General features: G+C 33.4%; 1 non-coding gene across 1 annotated transcript; it reads left to right on the top strand.

Annotated features, from left to right (window-relative positions):
• The first annotated feature begins 3,042 nt into the window (after positions 1-3,042).
• LOC112627226 lies at positions 3,043-3,147 on the top strand. The gene has a single exon (XR_003120077.1). It is a non-coding gene; the product is annotated as a U6 spliceosomal RNA (small nuclear RNA).
• The last annotated feature ends 4,210 nt before the right edge of the window (positions 3,148-7,357 follow it).

Here is a 7,357-nt window from a genome sequence, read left to right as displayed (position 1 = left end):
ATGGTTAGAAAATTACAGTAATACTGATCATTAATCATTTATTTCTTCGCCAAGATGAAATGTTAAATTTATAATTCTCTTTGGAACTATTTATCCTGCTAGATTATTAATATCATGCTAATACAGATCTTCTGTTTCAATTTTTAGAGAATAATAATACGTTTTCTAAACTTTTATTTTTTTTCTTGATAACATTTTTTCTTTCAATGTTTTGAACTCTTTAGTAGATAGTCATCTTACTAGTTACTGGGGGATTAAGTCATGTACCAAAGAGATATCCATACTGAGGCTACATGTTGTATGAAAAATCAACACTAAACAAATAATTATGTAATTTGTTGTGTACCTTAAAACTCAGCTGGTATATGGAGGAAAGAGAGCTACCCAAAGGATCTAGAAAAGATGAATATGAGGAATCTTATCTGAGATATACATCTACAATGTGCCCACAAAAATTAAAAATAAAAAAGGAGGAAAAAAATCTGAGAAACACATCTTGAAGACCAAGTCCAAAGATAATGAATTAGTAATAAATGGAATAGTAGAATGAATTTCTCAAGGAACAGTGACTGCAAATATGCAAATATCATAAGATGATACAAGAAGAATAATGCATTTGGAAAATGAAAAAACTGCTGGTTTGTCTGGACTGGAGAAAGCAAAGGGTAGAGTGGCTCGAGCTGAGGCTGGTGTCTAGGGCCCACATCATTCAGAACCTTAAAAACCATATAAATATTTCTAGTGTTTTCCCTGGACAATAATAATAAGCTATAAGTGAACTTAAGCAAGAGAAAGGGATTATGGAACTAACGTGGCTTTAATATGAAGAATGAATTGGGAAGAAACCGAGACTGGGCAGGAGGCCATCCCCTTGGTAGGCAAAAGATGATGGTGGCTTAGAAGAGGGTCATGACAGTAAAGAGAGAAGATATATTAAAGAGACACTTAAGTGGGAAAATTAAAGGGATCCATTAATTTAGAGGGAATAGACGTTAAGAGAACAAATATATGAGAGAATCCCTTTAGGATTCTGTGATTGAGACTAGGCAGATGCTGATGTGTTCACAGTGGTAAGAAACGCTGAAGGAAGAGAACCAAGTTTTAGATATATGCAATTTTATTAGTCTGTGAATGACTGAAAGAATAATGTGTGCCTATAACTAAGAGGTGGAATTTCAATGAGTAATATATTTTAGGGAGTCATTTAAACCACGTTATCGATGAGACAGCCTATATAGAAAAAGAATATGCTGAGAAAGAACGCTAAACCTTTAACCTGCAATGCTTACAATTTAGATATCGAAAATAAAATGGCAAAGAAATTTGATAAACAATCACCAGAAACATAAGAGAAAAACTAGGATAATGCAAGGAAAGCCTAGAAGTACCAGAAGAAAACAGTAAAATAGAGCTAATGAAACAAATCTAGCAAAAACAGAGGAAAGCATAATTACCAAAAGTCAGAAATATTAAGTAGCTAGTTAACCCAAAGTACAAAAGGAGAAAATTTAGAGTCATAAGAAATAATTGTGCTTACTTCTATGTAAAACCTAAAAAGTTAAGCAATTTCCTAGAAAAACATAATTTACTTAAACCCATTTTATTGAAAAAACACACCAGCATTTAAAAAGACAATTTAACATAAAAGAAATGAAAAATTTTGTTAAGTACCTATCACCAAAAACTACTAGTTTAAGATTATTTTTCAGAGGAATTTTCTACAAAACCCAAAAGAACAGAAAATCTCATTTCTATTTAAACTGTTACAGAGGATAAAACAAAAAGGAAGTCCACTATCATTGCTATTTAATAATTTTATAACCAAAACAATTAGAATATATATAGAGGAAAAAATGAGTTATAAGCCTTGAAGATAGGTTTTACGTATCTATTTGAAAATTAATATGACTGGGGATTGCTATTTTGGAGGTAAATTAAGTATAATTAACAAAAATCACTACAGTAAGTAAGAGAACTTGGCAAGTAAGCCATAGAAAATAATTATTATAATTAAAGTAAATGATTTCACATATACAACTTGTTAGAAAGTATGACAAAATGAAAAGTAAAATTTCTAATAAATAGCAAGAAAAGTACTTAGCAACAAACTTAACAAAAAATTAGTAAAATTTTAATATACTTCTGACAAAAGAAAGCTTGAGGTAATAGCTTACAGAGTTGTTTGATAGGAAGATTTAGCCTAAAAAGTAATCAATTTTCCCCATTAATTTATAAATTTAATATGCTCTTGAAACAAAATTAACATTTTCTTAAAATACGGTGCTGACTTTAAATTGCATACTGTAAAATGAAAAAGTAAAAAGAGCCATAAAATGTATGAAAAATAAGAGCAATATTTTGTAATTAGCACTCTTAAATAGCAAAACATATTATAAGTCTCAGTAATTAAGATATTGTGGTATTGGCACATGAATATGAATTCAATAGAATAGAATTTTCAATAATTGATCTCAAACTTATTTAAAGGTAGTATGTTAAAGCTAGTATGTTATAAAGTCACTTCATACCAGTTATAAAATGACATTAAATAAATGGTATTGGTACAAAAATAGTGTCAGATCCATACCAGAATAAATTTCAAATGATTCAAAATTTACATGTAAGGAAATGAGTCCACAAAAGCTACAGAGGGTGAGATTGTGTGGGGTGGGAAGACAAGAGAATTGTTTTATAATCTCAATGTATAAAAAGTCCTTTCTAGGACTCAAAATTCAGAATTCATCAAAAAAAATTAACAAAACAACAAAACACTTTTACATGGCAAAAGTCATCACATTGAAGGGCTAAGGACAAATGATAAACTGAAAAAAATACGTGCAAGCCACATCATAGTTTAGATCTGAAATGTATAAAAATTTTCAATGAATTTGTAGTTTAAAAAGTAGAAAAACTCATATTAAATTCAAAATTACTATTAAATTGTATTAAATTCATCTTGAAATTAAACATCTGCAAATATCTTAAATACCTGAAAACATATTGATCTCACAATCATAGAGACACAAATAAAAGGTAAACAGAGTGCTCACTTTAGCAACACATATACCAAAAATTGATGCCATTCAGAAATTAGCAGGGCCTCTGAACAAAGAGGATGTGCAAATTCATGAAACATTTCATATTTTTTAAAGTGACTATTTTTCAGCATCAACTTGGCAGAAATCAAAGTTTCAAAACACAACTAGCAAGTCTGTGGAAATAGAAACTCTCATTCATTGCTGATAAAAGTCCAAGTTGGTACAGTCTAAATGGAGGATGATTTTGAAGTATTTGTCCAAGACTATAAGGTATCTATCCAAGATTATATACACTTTCGGCAACAAATTCTAGGAAGGTATCATACACATAAGTTCCCATACACAGAAAATAATGTATGTACAAGGTTGTTCATTGTAGTATAGGCTGTAATAATGTTTAGAAACAAACTTCATTATCTGTCAACTAGCAACTCTTTAAATATGTTATATCCCCAGAACTGAATGTGATATGCTACCATACAATTGAATATGACACAATATGATCTAGGAAGATCTTGAAGAAACATTTTAAAGGAAAAAAAACACAAACACATAAAATGTGTATAGTATGATATGATTGGCATAAAACATGAGAAAAACGTTCATTTATATTTGATTTTGTGTACATAAAAATCTCCCTAAAAGTAGAGGATAAAACAGTGGTTACCAGGAGGTGGTCCTGGGGAGAAAATGGGCTCAAATAACACAAAGTAGCAGACAGGTAAGATGAACAGGTCTAGATAGCAATGTACAACATGAGGACTATAGTTAATAATATTGCCTTGGGCCTCCCAGCCAAGTTAGCAATATTGCCAGTGGCTCACGCCTGTAATATTAGCACTTTGGGAGGCTGAGGCAGGTGGATCGCCTTAGGTTAGGAGTACGAGACCAGCCTCGCCAACATGGCAAAACCCCATCTCTACTAAAAATACAAAAATTAGCTGGGCGTGGTGCCGTGCACCTGTAATCCCAGTTACTCGGGAGGCTGAGGTAGGAGAAATTGCTTGAACTTGAGGAGTGGAGGCTGCAGTGAGCCGAGATCACACCACTTCATTCCAGCCTGGGCTTATTAGCGAAACTCCGCCTCAAAAAATAAAAATAAAAATTAATAAATATATAAATAATATTGCCTTGTAATTAGGAGTTTTACTAAATGAGTAGATATTAGCTGCCCTTGCCACAAACACATACAATAGAGGAGCTATATGAAATGATAGATATTTTAATTTGTTGCATTAATCATTTTACTATCTATATGTATCCCACAACATCATGCTATATATCTTAAATATACATAATAACATTTATATTAAAAAGCTCTCTAGGAAGATCCCCAAGACTCTAACACAGCAATATCTATTTATCAGTGTACTGGCAACTGGGCACATGACGAATAGGGTGGCAAGGAGACTTTGCATTATATACTTTTTTATACATTTTGATTTTGGAAACTTGTGAATTTTTAAAAACACATTCAAAGAAGACTGTTAGAAATAAGGAGTAAAAGGTATCCTTGTCTTGGGTTAGGAGTACATTTCTTAATCTGATTGGTAAGCATCATTACAGTCAGTAAGATGTTAATGGACAATAGTTTGTGTACCAAAGGAAGGTTATGATTCTCCAGAGGTTCTGATCTTGCTGGGACTGATGGAACTGCCACTGTCTACATAGCAAGAAAAGTTTTTAAAGTCTTGATACAAAAGGCTCTCACTGGACCATAATATCACTCCCATTATAGCTGAAATTAGCAATAGGCTTATTATTAAACATGTCTTTTTAAAACTAATAGAGAGTGGCACTGCAGAACACACATCCATTTACTCAGTTGAAGACTACGAAGCATGCTGTTGAACTATAAAGCGTATTCAATGGTGCGCTCTGCTCTCAAGGAGCATACATTCTACAATGGCAAATACGTGATGTATGCAAATACTCAAAACTATAAACTCAAAAATGCAAAATGTTACAGGAGAGATAAAGTTCCATGGGTTGTAGAAGAGCTAGAAGTGAATTCCCGCTGGAGAGCAGAAAAGGGAAGATGAAGGGAGGCTTGACAGTTGAGTAAAGGAAGAAGGCCAAAAGGATCAGTCAGTCAATCAGCACTCACGGGAGAGAGCACAGCATGAGGACAGGAAGAGAAAAAGAGGACAAGGAGAACAAACACATAGCTCGGTCTTGCTTATGTATAAGGTATTAAAAAAGTAGAATTGTTGGATCCAGATTATAAGACCCTGAATTGAAGGCTAAAAGGTTTGAATTTTATTCTATAAAACTGGGAAAATTCTGGAAGTTCATAAGAATGGAAATAATAGCATCCAAACAGCCCCATAGCAAGCTTGACCTGGCTGCAGATTTGTAGGGTGGGTTGAAGAAAAGGGTTGATGATGAGAAAAAGACAGGAAGTAAGAGCTATCAGAGGAATCCAAGTGAGGCATGACATTAATCAAGAATGCAAAGGAACAGGTAAGTGGCATTATGTGGAGATGTGAGGAAACAGTGGGGACTCAGTTAATATCTATTATATGAACGGATAATAAATAAATGAGGCCAGACAGATGGAAAGAAAATAAGGAACTATTTTTTTCCTATTTCTGACTCAAGTTATTAGTCAGAAGCCTGTATCCAGTCTTCCCCCCTGAGTTTTATCTCCCTGCCTGACACCCTTAAAGGAAAGGCAGAAACAATAGCCCATTATGAAAAGAGGAAAAGGGCATCTTGGCTTTCCTATCAAAGAGCTTACTAGAAAAATTCTGAGCTGCTGTTCTTCCTGGGAGTTTTTCTGTTGAATGGTACAAAGTTGGGGAATATGGCAGATGGCTGTGTCTTTACAGGTGTGCGCACAGGGCTCTCTCGGTTATGTTAGAAGGGATTTGAACTCGTTATTTTTCTTGTAGCCACAGATTACTCATTACTAGATAGGTATAAACTAGACCAAATTAAAAAATGAGAAAGAAGATCAAGAAATTGTTGGTTCCTTAGTTAGTACAGGACTTAATCCTGGATGCTTTTAAAATATGAAAAGGAAAACAGATATCTTAGAAAGAGAGGAAAGATGGATATATAGAAAGAAAAAAAGCTAGGAAGAGGGAGGAAGAGAGAGACAGGGAGAAAGGAAGGAAAGAAGAAAGAAAGGAAAGAAAAAAAGAATGAAGGATACAACAAATGAAGGGAGAAAAAAATAAATGAAGAAAAAGAAGTAAAGAACAAAGGAAAAAGTAAGTGATTTGGAAACTTCTCTGCTGGAAGATTTATATACATTTATCTCTAACAAATGAAATAAGCACTATAATTTTTTTAAATTTACACCTAAATCATTGGTATTACTATTATATCTCTCAAGCCTTCTTACAAAGTCACTCCTTTGGGCAGCAAGTCAGTATTTAATAAAATAGCAGAGGACAATGTGAGAATGTGGACTGTGTGGGAAAAGATTTTGATAAGACAATTTACGCTTCCTTTTTAATTCAACTGATATTGCTATGGGGGACTGCACTTTTAGTAGTCATTGTCAGATCCAGTTTCTATGGAAATATAAGCTGCTGCGATTGGATAAAGTCAATGATGCCATGGGAACAACATCCTTGATAATGTCACATTTATTCTTCGAAGGAGCGATTTGCTACTTTTTTTCTGAAATATGAAAAAACCCAGTGAAAATTTAAAAATTCCTTCATATATGCACACCACATGAACAATTCATGCTACAGTTTTTCTCACAGACGCTGTTAATAAGAGAATTATATATCCAGATAATAATATTTCAATTAATGGGATAAAGAATAACATAAAAATCAATATGAGGCACAGACCATCTTCATTTAAACTTAGCCATTTAAATCACACCTTATATGTAGATGTGTTTTTTATGTGGACTGCTTTCTCCATTAAATATATGACATGTCCTAGCCAGTCAGAGAAACTCTCCCTGCTTCTCTATACTTTGTTACATCTATCTTGCCATTCACCCTACAGCCTACACTCCACAATGTTATGAATCTCAGCTTCTTGCAGACATCTTAGCCTTCAATTTACAACTAGCCACTGCTGAGAGGGGTTAGCAGCAGAAAGAAACTATGTGCGATGAAGGGTGAGGTGGGAAAAAGCATTCTCTTATTAAAATATCCGTTATGTAACTTCAACCAATACACGTCGCCTGCTGAGTAAAGGATATTGTTCATTCTGAGCAAATATTTCAAATTGTTTCACAAAGTATTCTATTTATTTGTATAAGCATGGCTAATATGCAAACTGGATCATCCCTTGGAAACCTGGAAGTGAATTTTGTGATAATACAAGGAATCCTAGGGTAATCATAGCAG

Source organism: Theropithecus gelada, chromosome 6 (genome assembly GCF_003255815.1).
Source record: "Theropithecus gelada isolate Dixy chromosome 6, Tgel_1.0, whole genome shotgun sequence".
Taxonomy (NCBI): Eukaryota; Metazoa; Chordata; class Mammalia; order Primates; family Cercopithecidae; genus Theropithecus; species Theropithecus gelada.
Note: the sequence above shows the minus strand (reverse complement) of the source record. Positions and strands in the feature narration are given on the sequence as shown.